General features: G+C 31.1%; 1 protein-coding gene across 2 annotated transcripts in view; it reads left to right on the forward strand.

The window, feature by feature from the left end:
* Positions 1-17,631, forward strand: part of LOC107451496 (cAMP-dependent protein kinase catalytic subunit 3) — a 73,060-nt gene that overhangs the window by 20,525 nt on the left and 34,904 nt on the right. The gene's annotated exons all lie outside the window — the stretch shown is intronic.

Genomic DNA, 17,631 nt, shown 5'->3' on the forward strand with positions numbered 1-17,631 from the left:
CTATAAGCAGCGTGCTTGTAGCTTTGTCTTTGTAGCGTGAACCACACCGACGCAAAGTAAAGATACGTAACATCTAAAATAAACGCGAACACGCACAGTTGCTTTCTTCTTACTTACGGGAGCGTAAGGAAGAACGTAAATTAACGAAACCTTCTCCCTTTTTTTTTCCCTTGAAAAAAATTAATAAAACAGTTTAAAAAAATATTTTTTATTGAATAATTATAGCGTTTTTAAAAGTACAATATATTTTTTTGCGAGAAACAAAAAATGTTTCGAAGCAATCACGTGATTTTGTTAGAGAAACAAACATGGAAGCCGACGCCGAATTTCTTAAAATTTATGAATATTAAGCTTTCTTATGATTTAAAATCCGGAGACAAGCGAGAACTGTCTGCGTAACTAATTAAAACAGTTTCGAAAAGATACTGTTCTTCGCCAAAGATAGTTTCGCTTTGAAAAATCTTACTTCAATCTATCTTAAAGAGTACAATCCTAAAAATAAACTTTTTAATATCCCTTTGTTTTTAATTGGACAGGAGAGAATCGTTTGGCACGACTTGTTAAGGAATACAAAAATAAAAATGAAGACGATAATGTGATCATACATCCTGTGCTCTGTGTTCATAAATTAAACCCGAAGACTCTATGAACCTTATTATAAGTTTCCCACGAGACCTAACAGTTTGCAGGAATCAGGAAATTCGACATTATTTATCCCGTTTGTGCCTAGCTTTCTTTTAAAAGGACGATTTCTTTTTTTCATAACAGAAAAAGTGTTGAAAGAAGTATTTCGTTTATTACAGTTCATTTCGCAGAAACAAGATAGTTTCGTTTATCATTCTATCATATCATATCAATAACATTCATAAAGGAAAAACTAAAGCACAAATAAAGGTACAGAAATAGATATATGTAGTAAAGCAGCAGTTCTATCGACAAAAACATTCGCCAGTGTCTAAACAGTAAAATACAATCGAAAAGTGAGTTACTGTTCAGACACTGAGTTGGTGTTTAGACAGTGAGGAGGATTGTTGGTTTTAAAACTAAAGCTATAATATGTCCCTTCTTGTACCTTTATTTATGTTTTATTCAGGTTATTTTTTTGGTTTGCTCTACTTGCCAAAGTATACTATATACTTTCTTTGGATAAATATTTATATTTGAATCTGAAGACAACCCACAATGCTTTTTCTAAAAGCATCGTTCTTTTTCTTAAGGCTTAAGTTGCGGATAACGGAATAAATATCCACTCCTCATCGACCATTAGATCAAAAGTTATTCAGGATGGTCTGTATTTTTTTTTGTGTGCATTGTTTACCCTTTTATGAGAACATCTTTATTATACAACTAAGAATACATGTACCGTTTTATAACAGTTTGAATCCGTTTCATTTTGGCAATGTTCAGCGAAATGAGATGTGAATGAGAACTTTCACCTTTTTGGATTCGAATTGTAATATAAGACGATATATATATATATATATATATATATATATATATATATATATATATATATATATATATATATATATATATATATATATATATATATATATATATATATATATATATATATATATATATATATATATATATATATATATATATATATATATATATATATATATATATATATATATATATATATCGTCTGACGCAAAAATTGGGGGGAATATAATTCTGGAATGGAACAGATACATCCAAAATTTCCCAGTTATTGGACTTCTCCCCAAGTAGCACGATTCACAAAAACGATATCATAAAAACTTAGCTTTGAACATTGTACAATATCGTAGCGAAACATTATACTATATAAAAATGGACCCTTTTTATAACGTATATTCAATATCGCGAAACAATATTGTTCGATATTGTAAAAACGTTGGGGAACGTCGATCGATATCTTTCAGCATTTACAAATATTATTAAATTTATATTTCAAATTTATTTTTTGGAATTATAACAATTTGACGTGATTTTTTCTCTTTTAAAAGATTAATTTTGATTTAAGAACACAATAAAGTTAAAAATGAAAAGTTTTACAAACAGACTTTTAATGTGAAATCGACGGGAATCGTACAATATCGTACACACTATGTCGATTTTCGCCAATATTGACAATGTTGGTCGATGTAGACTAAAGCTGTTATAATATCCCTCCCTGTGCTACTTGGGTCATACATCCTCAAAGTGAGTATGAGAGCTCGTTTCGGTATTAACATGAAATAATACATGAGCTTTAGAGTTCCTCAACACCAAATTTAGATAGGTATTACACCACAGTTAATACGTTGGAAATTTCATAATTTACCTTATCTATTTTTTTTACTATTATTAGTATAGTTCACCTTCTATTTTCATATACGTGTTATTAAAAAAAAGTGACTTAAGTATTGTATGGATAAAGCGTAAAGAAAAAATTCGAGAATAAAACTTATCAGCAAATTTTTAAAATGATCGCGAATTCCCAACGTCAAAGGTCTCCAATTTCCAAAAAAGAAAGACATTCCACAAAAATTATCTACAATTTTTCTCCAGCAATGTATATCATTTTATCATATGATTTGATAACGGAATAGACTAAGCATTTAATTTCTCCAAAGTTTGTCTACGGAAGGCATACTTTTAATAATAAAAAAAAACATACTAAATCTAGAAACGTTTTGCTATTTTCTCGCTACTATTTACACTTAGCCATTCAATCATTTCATTAAGTTGTTTTGTTTTGACCTCGTTGAGAGCTAAAAGCGCGAAATGAAACATCTGCTACATCTCAAAATAAGTCGGTATTCCTCACGGCATTCTCAAAATAACTATTTTTTCTGGAAACATAAAAATGCTTAAGATTTTTTAACGACCCTGCCTCAAATTACTTATAACTTAACAGAAACAATAAACTCATCATCTTGGTTAAGCTAAATATCTTCGTTGTTTTCTTACTGTCTTAAAATAATTTATTATGAAACGGTGAATCATTTGGAGAGCTAACAAATACAAAATAAACGAGACTGATTTTGTGAATTCTTACTGAGTTGGAGAACATGGGCCAAATAAATATAGATTGATTAAAATAACAGGAGTTATTCTTTGACATAAAAATGACTAACAACTTTTACTATCACAAATTATTTAACTTTTACGATCACAAAAGGTACCCCGACATAGAATTGAGTTAACATGTCTTATATACTAGTGAATTGGAATTGTATTTTAGTAGTGATAGATGCACTACAGTTCTCCCCCACCAAAATTATATCTGTGATAGAATTCGATTAACGGATACCACTAATTGATTCATTGTTGTTTTGTGAGAAGTCGAGAGAGCTGCATTAAGATCACCGGACTTGGAGTTCTGAATTGAGAGCTGTGTTAAGTTCACGATCGTGGTCGCTCCTGTGTTTCCTTTAGCAGCCAAGTGTATACAGGCTAACGTTGTGTGTGATAGAGACTGAGTAGCAACAGCTCGAAGAGGTGGCTAGTGTAGCAGTCACAAGTAGAAAGTCAACTGTTCAATGTGAACAATGTTGTTCACATTGAGTGGGCGTGTTCAAATCATAGTGGGCGTTTCTGTCAAGTTATGCAAGTTCACATCGCGTCAAAAGGTTACCAATGTGGGGAAGACTATTAGACACTGCCAGCCTTCATCTATCAAAAGGTACCTAAAGATTGAATTATGTTAGCATGTCTTATATACTAGTGAATTGGAGTTGTATTTTTGTAGTGGTAGATACACTACAAGTATACTTTCATCAGTCGAACAAGATATCAGAGATAACAAAGCAAAGATGACGTAGCTCGACAAAGGTTTCGCCACACTAGTGAGATACATATACAGTTAAAGAGAAGCAATATTAAAATGACGGTATAGATAGTTAAAAAATAAGAGATTTTTAAATATTTGAAAGACATGGTGTGGCAGTAAGATCATTAACATTTTCTTTTTTCTTTCTAATGATCTGGAAAGTTTCCTAGAAATCTAGGTCAATGCATGAAATGCGTTTATGATTGATATTGAAAGGAGGAAACTCGAACCTGTTACCTTTAGTCCAGCAGTGTTTGCTAAGGAGGTTTGGCGTTATTTCTTGGTGTATTGATGTTCCTTTATGCGTAGTTCTGGTTTAAGTTTATAGACATTTCTCGTGTAGTTTTGATCTTCTTTGTGTAGTTTTGATGCACCTTTATGTGTAGTTTTGATTATTCGATTTTGTTGGCTTTAGACGATATTTGAGTGCTTTAACTCCACAGCCTTGGTCAAAATTATTTTTAAAAAATTTAAAAAATTCGGCTCATTTTTTTTAATTATTAGTAAAAAGTAATTAACTTTTTAGTTAGAAAATTTCTGTGTTTTGCAGATTTTCCAACTAATATCTATTTACAATTTTCTTAGTTATAATTCCATACAAATTCAATCCATAAACATTTTGGCAAAACCCCAATGTGTGATCTACTTGTATAATAGACATTTAATTTATTAATACTTGAGTTATTTATTTATTTATTATAGTTTCTCTTTTAGTGTCATCACCCGGTAAACCCTACGCTGATAATTTTACAATATTAAGTTCTTCTATCCGGTATACATTTGCTCGGTGTACTCTACACTGATGTTTTCTTTAGCGTGCCACTGCCCGGTACACTAAACAATAATAGCTCCACCTATCAACCCATAAAGTAACTACACAGGTAGATCACATATTGGAATAATACCAGTTTGTTCTTTTTTGTTTGTTTTTTTTTAATTCGAAATAATTATAATAATAATTTTTAATTTACTTAGTTTAAAATATATATCTTACATTTATATTATATACATTTGAATAAATTTGCTTAAAAAATAAACAAAATGAAGCAAAAAAAAAATTCCTTTTATCAGTCCTCACGAGTCGCAGCTAAATAGTTTAAATGAATATTTTGACAATCGTCTTTTTCATTCTGAAATAAAAAATATATTATTCGTGCCAAAGTCCGTTTACTATGTATAGATGTTAGAAACTGAGTAGAATTTTTTATATATTCTTTATATTTATTTTTGATCTTCTGAACTATTTTAAGAAGGAACTTAAAAAGAAAAGAAATGTGCAAACGATTTATCTCTCAAACAACAAAAGACAACGTTTGGAACTCATTACAATCGATAAGAGAATTTCAACTTTTGATAAGTGAAGGTTTGTATAGAATCGTTTGCTAACTTTACTTTAAAATAGAATTCTCTTTTATTCATCTTTTACAGAAATGGAAGTATATTGACCTCCAATCCCTTTGAGACACAATCGGAGAAATATATTCTGAAAAAAAAAATACTCATCTTTCCATTTTTGGATCGCAGCCAGCATCAAAACAATGCACTATTATTGTTGATATACGAGTTCGATTTTTTTTCTACTCGAGGTCAAAATGTTTCTTCCTTTCTCAAAACGTATTCATTTAAATGAAGTTAAGAAAATGTTACATTACTTCACTGTACAGTTAGGAAACGAAAAGTGAACACCCTGGAAAACTTTTGTTCTAATGTTTTGATTTTCACGTATTAGTATTTAATCTTAATGAATCGAAAGCCGGATCTACATTATAGCAATTAATTACTACAGACAATATTTTAAGTTACGAAAGCAGACATAAAAATGTACCTTAGTCCCTCAGTTAATAAATAATTAAAAAATTCATTTACATTCTCACTTTTAAATGTTTTTTTTTTTTTTGATAACTATATTTCTCAACTTAACTTAAAAGTTCAATCAGATTGTTTTCTTGTCAATCTAAAACAAAAAACGTTAAGCGCACATTCTAGAAAAATGTGGTTGAATATTTGAAGGTTTTAAAGGTTATGATGAAAATGCTGACAAAAACTGTACAGACGTTTATTGTTTTGATTTTGATTTTAAGAAAATATGTTTTTACCCCCATTATAGTGTACTTGAAAAAAGCAGCTTTCAAATTTTTTTTAAATTTTCTTTATTATTTTCCTTTTTTAATTTTGGGTTTGTTTATGTAGAAAATGATCGTAATTTCGATTGATGGTAATAAAATGAAGATAAATATTATGTATGCACAATGTAAAAGTTGTAACTGGTATTAGCATCATGTATTCTATACATGATGCTAATACCAGTTGCATGATGTTAGACCCATTAAGTCCTAATGCATGATGTTAATACCAGTTAGTTGAAATTTGAGCCCTCTTGCTAGTCAGAAATAGTTAAAATTATGATTAAGGATAAATTCTATTTGGTGATAAAATAGCGATATGAATTTTGCTGGTTTAGCGGTTAAGAAACGATTCAAACTTGTTATGTTATCCTACACAGAGTTCTGGGTAAAATTTAAGCATTCTAACTGGTCAAAAAAATAATAAAATTTCAATTCATGAATAAATTCCCATTAATAATAAAGTGTTAAAAAATTTTAATGGTGGCGATCAAAATCGATTAAAACTTATACGTCATCTTGTCCATAGCTCCACCTAAAATGTCACGAAAATTTTTTTAAAATCACGGTTTTTAGGTAGAGATTTAAGCGCTGTAGCTAGTTGGAAAAAATGTCGAAATTTCATTTGCAATATTTCACTTTGATAAACACAAAAGCTAGTTATAAGAATGTAGTAATATTGCGAGGTATAATCCTATCTATATTATTTTCTTATAAGTATATGAAATTTTACAGCAATAGTTTAAAAATTTGAAGGTGAAATTTAACGCTTTGACTTTTTTTTATACTTTCTCTTTCATTATTAGAAAAACATGAACTACTTCTTTCAAAATATGTTATATTATTGAAAAAATCGTTTTGCTATATATAGTTGAATTGTATTTTTTTACTAATCTGTTTTGTCTGAGGAAATATAAAAATAACCCTTCCTTTTTGTATCGTCTGCATATTCAACCATTTTCATGGAAAAAAACAGTTCTAGAAAACGTTTTCTAGCAAAATACTTATTTCTTGTTATTTTAACTTCTTTCTTCAGTATGATTCAGAACGATGTTTCCGCTAATGAAGTCATTTTTTATTCCACGTGTTCTTTTTCGAGTGAAAAAAGACTTCTCTGGGAATAAAGGCGTTCCTGGAACAAATTTATACGGACATGGTTTTTATTTTCCCGGGAAAATTATGTTGTTTTCGTCTTGTATGCAACAGAATATGTTGTTTGCAAACAAATAAGTCCCAAACGATGCTTGAGTTCCATAAACTTTTTTTTTGTTTTATATTTCAGTGCATTCCTTTGTTCTTATAATATTCCAAATAAATGTTAATTTAGTGTAATATCTTCACTCAATTTTTCGCAAAGTGTACCTCCGTGAGATCCATTCATAAGATTTTTTTTTTACATTGAAATTATGTGAATTACAAAAAATATATACATAGTTTTATATTGGTTATTATGTTTTTGTATTGGTATTTAAACAATAATTAAGCACACAAAATATTAGAAAGCTAAATTTGTTTGTTAAAATTTTATAAGCCTTTGAACATAAGGGAAAATTTCCTTCATTTTTGTTGTCGAGATGTTCCTGGTGCCCTTAAGGGAAAAATAGCGTGACTCGTGCATATTTTATGCATTATAATTATTATTCTCTTGAAATTTGCAATTTTTATTTCCCAATGGAAAAGTACAGAATTGGGATAGATAAAACGGTAGAATACTCCAGAGAAGTGGTTGGAATTTTTCAGTAAGGCTGAGTAAATAGTATTTATGTGGCATTTTTTCTACTTTTAGAAAACATAACTAGCTTCTGATGATATTGCAGAGATATCTTCAAGATTTCCAATGGTAACAACAATTTTATGTAATTGTTGCCTCGAAAGCTTAAAGGCTATTAATATGCACATGACTGATCTACCTACAGACTAACTAATGACATGCGTTGAAGTGCGAAATCAATGAAAATTTCCGTATCGTTAAAGTTCTCATTCTATCAACTAATTTGTTAATTATTTGATTGTTTTGACTTGATTATTCAGATCAGTACTCGAAAAAACTACATTATTTTGGTAGTTCGCTTCAACTACTTGTTACGAATTTAGTTAACCACAACTACTTTTTTTAATGTAGTGACTACAAACTACTTTGGTAATGTAATAACTATTTCGCTACTTTAAAGAGACAAACTTTCATCAAATGTAAGGGAATGATTAAGAAATATTTATTTATGTTTTCATGAGCCAGTTTGTTATTCCAAAACATTTTCTTTCGAACTCATTCATTTAATTTTCAACTTTTTATGCCTTTCTCGACAGCGAATATTTTATTTCAGGTAAACGAGATTATCAAAAACTTGAAATTATTTAATTGTTTAATGCTCTTTTATTTCCTCTATGAAATGAAGTACATCGAAAATATGTTTCCTTCCTTTGAAATAACATCCATTTTTCCTCGAGTGTACATTCGCATGTGAAAATGTGACCATTAAAGTGATAAATTACCTATTACTAGTAATGGTTAGTTTAAATATTAGTTATACGTGATTCTGAAATACGTAATTCCTGCTAACGCTCTGCAGCAGCCACAGGATAATTTTAATTGCATTGATAGACGGAGCCGTGAAGATTTTTACCCTTCAAATTCGAAAAATGAGTTGGGTTAGAGCAGGGATGGGCAAACTACGGAACGCGGACCAACTGTGGCCCTGCGGAAGGTTTTATCCGGCCCGCGGATAGAATTTTAACTTTCCGATCCGTGGCGAATATAAACAATATACATTATACATCCATTTTCTTGCCTACTTTCTTTAAAGCTATTTTTGTTTTACCAAACATAAATTGATGGAAATAGACTGCTTCAATTGGTGTCAGATTTGCAGCTTGAATTAATTGAGTTGAAATCTACCAATCACCTGAAGCAGTTGTTTCTAAATATGCCAAAGTTTGAGTTTTGCAAATCATTACCAAAAGCCAGTTTCCAAACTTTAATATCTCATGACAGAAAATCAGTGCTATGTTTGCTTCATCTGCATATGTGAGTAAGTGTTTTCAACTATGAACCTTAGAAAAAATCATTTCAGAAGTAGGCTAACACACAAGCATTTCGCCTCGTTCCTTAAAATAAGCACATCTCACTTCGAACCTCAATATAAGGAACTTTTGAAAATGAAATCGCAATTTCATTCATCTCATTAAATATTTAAATTAAAGCTTGTATATCGTTTTTCTCTTTTTTTTTTATTTTAGAAGTTTTTACTCGGCCTACCAAACTTTTTTCTCTCAATTTTTTGCCCTCGACCAAAAAAGCTCGTCCATCCCTGGGTTAGAGCCTTGTTTCTTTACTAAACTAACGTTAAGAGTAGTTGCCAGGAATCGCCACAAGCTGCTATTTTATTGCACTGCACATTTCACTACGCTACTTTAAAAATAAAAAAAAGTAGCACATTACAAATTACGAAAAAAAGTAACGACTATAGTAATTTCTCTACTTGTAATGCCCTACTTCCGACCACTACTTTAGATATTAAAAAATGAATGCGTTAATTTTCTTTAGTGCAATAATATTTTAAGCCGTTTTACTCTTTGCATTTTTTAAGGTGTTTGAAGATTGACTCTATCAACTAATGTGTTGATTGTTTGATCTTAGCAACTTGATTTTATATATAACGAAAAATAAGTAAATAAAATTAATTTAAGCGTACAGAAACATTCGTTCTTGTGGAAAAGATCTTATTTTCACTTCAACAAGTACCTAGTAGGTAAAGTTAGATTTTCTAGTAATTTTCAGATTGCGTAGATAATTTGGGAAACGAAACAGCATTCTTGACACTTTAACAGACTATCCTAGTTAATCTACATATTAGTTAGATAATCTAAAACTTTATTTCTAAACTTTTTCGGTAACATAAAAAAAAATTTTAGTTAGTAAAGTAAATGCTCGTATTATTTTGAAATTTTTTTGCGCTGTTTGATTTATCCAATTATTTACATGTATAGATGGGCTTACGTGCTCATTGAAAAAAACGACTCATAAATTCAAGATAGATAAGTAGAATAAGAAATAAGCAAAAATTGCAAAATAACAGCACATGGGTGCTGGCAGATTTTCTTCGGCATTAGAACTTGCTACTACGCGTTTCAGTGCGTGCTAATGTACCATTTAATTGTACACAAAAAAAATTTTAAAAATTTAAATTATTAATATAAAAAATTAATTTTACCAATTTTAGATGTAATGCAAATTTCGAGCTTTTAAATCAACTAATAAAATTTACTTTGAGTAATAATATCCATACTTTGATTTTTCCTCAGTATTATTTATTATTAGCTTTCAAACAAATTAAAAAAAATGAATTCTAAAAATTAAATTCTTTTTATTTTTATTAGGTTTCTGAATACTATGTATCGAAACCCGAAATATATTTTTCAATATTCTGAGGACAAATTAAGCTCTCATTTCTAATATATATAAATACATATATATATATATGTCCTAAACTTCACGCACTAATCTTTTATATTTTTTGAAATATATTCTTTTTTAAAGTTGCAAAAATGTTTTAAAAAATTGAAATGCAGATCAGCAATTAGCATTACTTGAGGTTCAATCTAATAAAAACATTTTTTTCTTCCTTTTTTTTTTATCATTGAAAGAAAATTCGTACTCTTATTTTTTAAATAATAAAAAAAAAATATTTAAATCAATTATGTTCTGGAACCCTTCATATATGACTAACGGTCAGAAAAAGCTGCGAATTTTTAGATTAAAGCAAGCTATATTTCAGCTAAACGTTAGCTCTATTCAGTTAGTTTATTTCTATTTAGTTCGTCAATTTATAAAAAAATAATGCATATAAAATAGGATACCTAACTACTTTGTGTCTATAGGGAAAATGCAAATCGCTAGATATCTTTATTATCTTCTAGTGAAAGAAAAAATAATTTTTTATTATGGATTAATTAGGTGATACGCGAGAAAATATTCTTATTAGAATTCCAAATAACTAATTACTTTTCACTCTTCCACGTAATTTAGCGCTGCCGACTTTTTCCGAAGTAATTCATTTCCGCAAGCGACAATTAAAAGTCTCAAATATTTGTCGTCCGACAAGAAATAAAATTTTGACACTTGCTTCTTAGTAGCGAGGAAAGAGGAAGGGGAGTAGAGGTGGGTAATGAATCCCAGGCAGAAGCTAATAACCTCGGGATAAGAGATATTTCTATGCTGGAATTAGAAAATACGCGGAATATATTAAATAAGTTATTCTTTTTTGTCTTAATGACATTCTTCACTTCACTTCACTTGTCCTGGAGAGAAATCGTTTTGATAAATTATTTATAACGTGACGAATAATTTCATTTTGCAGTGGATAGCTTTGTAAATAATGTTATCGTCCATGTTTAAGCCGTCAAAACGTATAATAAAGAAATATTATAAATGGTGTTTGTGTGCGACGATAATTAGATCAAGTCACTGACAAATTCTCTTTGAATATATGGGTGGATGTACTCTTGTAGTTGTTTTGGTAAACAATGCATAAAATTCCAAAACGAGGCAAGCCCAAGGCTTGAGACAGAAATACAAGGCCCCTACAGCAATTAGGCTCCACCTTTTTATCACTGTAAAAACTAATTAAGAGCTTTGCTATGATAAAATAGTTTTGGGTAAAAAATCGGAAGGTTTAAGTAAATTAACTACTTATATGATTTACTAATATTTCGATTAATTTAAACCTAAGATTTGTAGTGATTATAGTTTAATTTTTAGGCTTTTAATTTTATGTCGTTTGCACCGAAATAGATAAAAAAATTATAATTTTATAAGAATTAAAAACTGTTAAATGAAAATTTTTAACAATTTCCCCATTGAAAATTTGCCGCTTACAACACTGCTAAAAATAAATATTTTTGCAAAACTTCTCATTAAAAAGGCAGGTTCTCCATTGTGCGGAAAAATTAGTTTCAAGGTTACTTAATGTAATAGAGTATTTAAGTCTCTAATGGTAAAATTTTAAAATATTAATTTTAAAATATTAATTTTAAAAATTTAATCAAAGGAGTTTGAAACTTTCAACTTTCAAGATCTGCACATAATGATAATTAACTGTTTTTGTATTTTAAATTTACAGATTACTACATTATGTTAATATTTTTTCTTACGAAAGTGTTTATAGTTATTTTAGAGTTCTAAAGTTGTTTAAAAAATTTCCCTTTAAAAACAATTGAAGCTTGATGAGAGAAACTGATTCCAGATTTGAAATCAGCGACGTGAGATACCCAAGATACCTTACAAATCTTACGCAACAGAAAAGAAATATTATTTCCCAGTCTTATTTATAACATTATAAATTTGGAGTACAAAAGTTTTTATAGTTAATGAAAAATTGTTGCAAGACTCTTTGATAAAACTAGGTTTTGCTGGTAAAATTTAGGATTTACCATATTTAGAGTTTTTACCATAGCATTATGCACAAGCTTAAAACGAATAAGATAAACTGAATTATAATTTTTAAAGAAGAACTGTTGCAAAAGTTGAAAGTGGATATGAAAATACTGATGGAATTTTTGGCATTTACTAATCATTCCTTAATATCCTTCTTTTAATCATTCATGAAATGCAATAATCTTTCCCTTTTTCATATTCTTTTCATAATTAATTCAATATATTGTCTTAAAAAATATTTTTTAGAATTTTTCTATTTATTTTTTTTTGTTGGCATTTTGTATGAATAATTTCATACAAATGTCCGAAATATGAAATAAATTTTGGGCCTTAGAGCAGAGTGAGGATTCCTGTGACTCTGCTGCGGATCCCTAGGGTTCCACTGAAACACTTTTAAGAACCAAAATAATTTTAATTAAAATAATTTTGGAATGAGATTTCTCCCATTTAACTTTGAACATCAACCTTATTCTTAATAAGTAAAAAAAATATTATAAAATACTAATGCCATTCTTTTTTTAACGACATGTTTACAAAAAAAATCGTGTCAAATATGCCAGTAGCAGCAAGAAATGTAGCACAGGATGTGAGGCCTTTTTACCAACTTGAAAAGAATAAAAACACTTTTTAATTGAGTATACAAAAAATCACGAAAATATACAAGATTAAAATTAAGCAATTTTACAATTTAATTTTATCAATAGCTTTTATTACAACTTCAAAATTAATTTTTAAAAAAAAATTATCATCTGACTAGCACTATTTTATTCCACCTATTTTCTTCCCTTGGTTTTTAGGGTATTTTAGACATAAACGCGTGAGGAAAAAAATGCTTTTTTTCGCCTATAAAAGTACAGTAAAGCATTTTCGCCCCTCTTTTATTTGTTGATTTTAGAATTGAATATGAGTAATGTTAAGAGCTGAAAGACAAAGTTTTATTTTCATCTGATTTTAGTTCCAAGTCAAAACACTGGACGAATCTTTTAAGTGGGCAATCAAGACAGCAAAAGACATAACTACTCAACGGAAAAGAAATATGGTTGTACCATCTATAAATACTAAGTAAACTTGAGAGGGGAGGTAAGACACAGAAAAGTGAAAATAAAGAACGTTTCCGCTGCCTTTTTTTCCCCCCGTTCTATTTTCTTTTTATTTTGGGTATCAAAGAAAGCCGGAACATCTTGAAGGGATGCCAGAGCTACAAAGAAAACAAAGAAGGGAGGGGGAGGGAGGGAGCACCGTCACAACCACCCGTTTTAAGACAATCACACGCGGCACTTTTCCAAATCTCCCAATTTTCCTCCCCATCCTACTCATCATGCTTTTCCAGTATTCTAAGAAAACGATCATTATTACAGATTTGAAGAGGTTTGTCTTGCTGCTTTAATAATGCCATTTATTTTTCGTTCTATTTTTAAACAAAGCATTTTGTTCGAAAAGAAAACGATTTCAACTGAGTATTTATCTCCTCTGCATCCCGTTATCTTAATGTGCTCGTAAAATAAATTCTTATATCGTTTATTGAATTTTCGTGAAGACCTTTTAGAACCAAGCTGTATTCCATGTTTGGATATTTTTGGCATCTAGTGTTTAACAAAAAGATGTAAGTTACGGTCGATCAGTAATGCAATAATGTCCCCCTTCTTAATCAGAAATTGAATTCGAGGTAGAGTTGGATGATGCTGATTCGAATCGCTGAATTGAATTGACTCGGTGATTCGAATCGCACAAGTGTGTGATTCGAATCGCCACCTTTCAACTGATTCAAATCAGTGAGTGATTCTAATCAGTAAGTGATTCAAATCAGCAACTGATTCGAATCAGTAAAAGATTCTAATCAGACAGTGATTCGAATCAAATCTGATTCGAATCATTCTGATGATTCGTTTTGCCCAACTCTAATTCGAAGACAGAATGAAAAAAACGTTAGTCAAGAGACTTTTCTTCTAAAAATAATGCAATTATTTTCCTTGGTGCAACTAATGTATATTTTCTTTATTACCTGCATTTTTTTTCTTTCTATTTCTTCCTCAGAATTGCATTCCATGCAACCCTGTTCTTGTCTAAAGCCTTCCTCATTGTTATTCTGTCAGTTTAACGGTCTTTTTCCAGACAGTCTTTTTAGTCTTCCTCTTTTTAGGGTACCAGAGCGTTTGGTCAAGAAAATCTTAATGGCTCGACCGTCATCCAATTTTATTAGGTGTCCTGCCCATTTAAACCTTTCTATAGTAATAAATTTAACGATTTGTGGATCTTAAAATAGTTTAAAGATTTCCGAATTTGTTCTTCGTTTAATTGTCACACTTCTTTTCTTCAAAAAAAAATTCTCAATAGCTTTCTTTCAAATTTAGGATGCGTCCTTTTATCTCTCGCTTTGTTTTAAGAAAATATGTTGCATTAGGCATCAAAATATCTAGTTTTTCTGTTTTATCAGTAATAGTACAATAGTACAACAAAAGTAATTATAAAAATAAAGTAAAATATATAACATTAAACGTTAAAATATGCAGTTTTTTTTTCTCTCAGCAATAGTATAACTTTTAATTCAAAAATAATTTTAAAAAATTTAAATTAAATATATTGTATTATGCATCAAAATATCTATTTTTTTAAAAAAAAGAACAATTTTTGTTTCTAAATTACAAAATAGTATTAAAAATCAAATCAAATATATTGCATATTAACTTAAATTATTTAGTTTTTTTGCAACCTTGACAGTTTACTAACTTAGTTTTTAAATGGAAATATAGATTTAAAGGTAAAATTAAATATTTTGCATCATACATTAAAATATCAAATTATACACCAAAATATTTAGTTTTTTTGTTCTCTTAGCAAAACTGTAACGTTCTTTTTAAATTAAAAAAATAATTGTAAAAATCAAGCTGGGTGACTAGCACAACTAAAGAATTTTCATAATTTCTTTTGCAGTTTTACACCTTTATGATATCAATGAATTATCGAAGTTTCACCAATACATATTTCACACTGCTTTGTTTATGATTTGCTAAAATAATAACTAGTAAGCCTCAAGATCTTGAGTATTGATAGAATTTTTGCTCTCTATTAAGCAATCTTAATGGTTCAAGGACTTAGCCCTTTAAATATGATTGATAAGTGCAGAGAATATTTTGAGTTACTATTTGGTGGATTGGAGAATATGTGTGTGTGTGTGTGTGTGTGTGTGTGTGTGTGTGTGTGTGTGTGTGTGTGTGTGTGTGTGTGTGTGTGTGTGTGTGTGTGTGTGTGTGTGTGTGTGTGTGTGTGTGTGTGTGTGTGTGTGTGTGTGTGTGTGTGTGTGTGTGTGTGTGTGTGTGTGTGTGTGTGTGTGTGTGTGTGTGTGTGTGTGTGTGTGTGTGTGTGTGTGTGTGTGTGTGTGTGTGTGTGTGTGTGTGTGTGTGTGTGTGTGTGTGTGTGTGTGTGTGTGTGTGTGTGTGTGTGTGTGTGTGTGTGTGTGTGTGTGTGTGTGTGTGTGTGTGTGTGTGTGTGTGTGTGTGTGTGTGTGTGTGTGTGTGTGTGTGTGTGTGTGTGTGTGTGTGTGTGTGTGTGTGTGTGTGTGTGTGTGTGTGTGTGTGTGTGTGTGTGTGTGTGTGTGTGTGTGTGTGTGTGTGTGTGTGTGTGTGTGTGTGTGTGTGTGTGTGTGTGTGTGTGTGTGTGTGTGTGTGTGTGTGTGTGTGTGTGTGTGTGTGTGTGTGTGTGTGTGTGTGTGTGTGTGTGTGTGTGTGTGTGTGTGTGTGTGTGTGTGTGTGTGTGTGTGTGTGTGTGTGTGTGTGTGTGTGTGTGTGTGTGTGTGTGTGTGTGTGTGTGTGTGTGTGTGTGTGTGTGTGTGTGTGTGTGTGTGTGTGTGTGTGTGTGTGTGTGTGTGTGTGTGTGTGTGTGTGTGTGTGTGTGTGTGTGTGTGTGTGTGTGTGTGTGTGTGTGTGTGTGTGTGTGTGTGTGTGTGTGTGTGTGTGTGTGTGTGTGTGTGTGTGTGTGTGTGTGTGTGTGTGTGTGTGTGTGTGTGTGTGTGTGTGTGTGTGTGTGTGTGTGTGTGTGTGTGTGTGTGTGTGTGTGTGTGTGTGTGTGTGTGTGTGTGTGTGTGTGTGTGTGTGTGTGTGTGTGTGTGTGTGTGTGTGTGTGTGTGTGTGTGTGTGTGTGTGTGTGTGTGTGTGTGTGTGTGTGTGTGTGTGTGTGTGTGTGTGTGTGTGTGTGTGTGTGTGTGTGTGTGTGTGTGTGTGTGTGTGTGTGTGTGTGTGTGTGTGTGTGTGTGTGTGTGTGTGTGTGTGTGTGTGTGTGTGTGTGTGTGTGTGTGTGTGTGTGTGTGTGTGTGTGTGTGTGTGTGTGTGTGTGTGTGTGTGTGTGTGTGTGTGTGTGTGTGTGTGTGTGTGTGTGTGTGTGTGTGTGTGTGTGTGTGTGTGTGTGTGTGTGTGTGTGTGTGTGTGTGTGTGTGTGTGTGTGTGTGTGTGTGTGTGTGTGTGTGTGTGTGTGTGTGTGTGTGTGTGTGTGTGTGTGTGTGTGTGTGTGTGTGTGTGTGTGTGTGTGTGTGTGTGTGTGTGTGTGTGTGTGTGTGTGTGTGTGTGAGATTTTAAACTTAAACTTCAAAGTTTGAACAGAATTGATATTTCAATTAATCGGAAACTATTTGACTAATTCTGATCAAATTTCGGATTTTGTCATTTAAAATTACGTACTACAAAATGATATAAAGGTTTTTGCTTTTGATCATACAAAATTTTTCGTTATTATTAAAATAAATATAGAAAATAATAAATTATATTAAAAAGATTACTTGTTGTAAAAATTATCTCTAGATAAGTGAGTTTTTGTGGAAAAATGTTTTGATTATTCTCTATGTTATTGTCATAGTTAACTTTGCACTCCATTGAAAAAAAGTATCTCTTTTCCTCTATATGGCGTACTGAATTAAAATAACTGTTGTATCCCGACTTACAGTCACTTTAGAGCCGTAGTGGCTCAGAATGAGCCCTCACTTTTAAATAAGATGACTCAGGTTCGAATCCTAGCAACGGCTGGTTAAATCGCATTGTGCTCGTACCGACTACATTACCGACGTAAAATATCCTCAGTGGTAAACGGATCATTGATGGGTCAGAATCGGCTATCGGATGAACCGTGGGAGGTTTTCATTGTTTTCCTCTCCATCTAACGCAAATGCAGGTCAGTTCCCTCAAAAAAGTCCTCCGTGAAAGCTAGTTTGTCCCAATGTTTGATCTAGGATTTTCCTTGTCTTCTGAGTTACGTTCAAAATTACAATGTTGCGAAATTGAACATTG

The sequence above is a fragment of the Parasteatoda tepidariorum genome, chromosome 6 (genome assembly GCF_982258835.1).
Source record: "Parasteatoda tepidariorum strain Cologne lab strain chromosome 6, Ptep-v5.0, whole genome shotgun sequence".
Classification (NCBI taxonomy): Eukaryota; Metazoa; Arthropoda; class Arachnida; order Araneae; family Theridiidae; genus Parasteatoda; species Parasteatoda tepidariorum.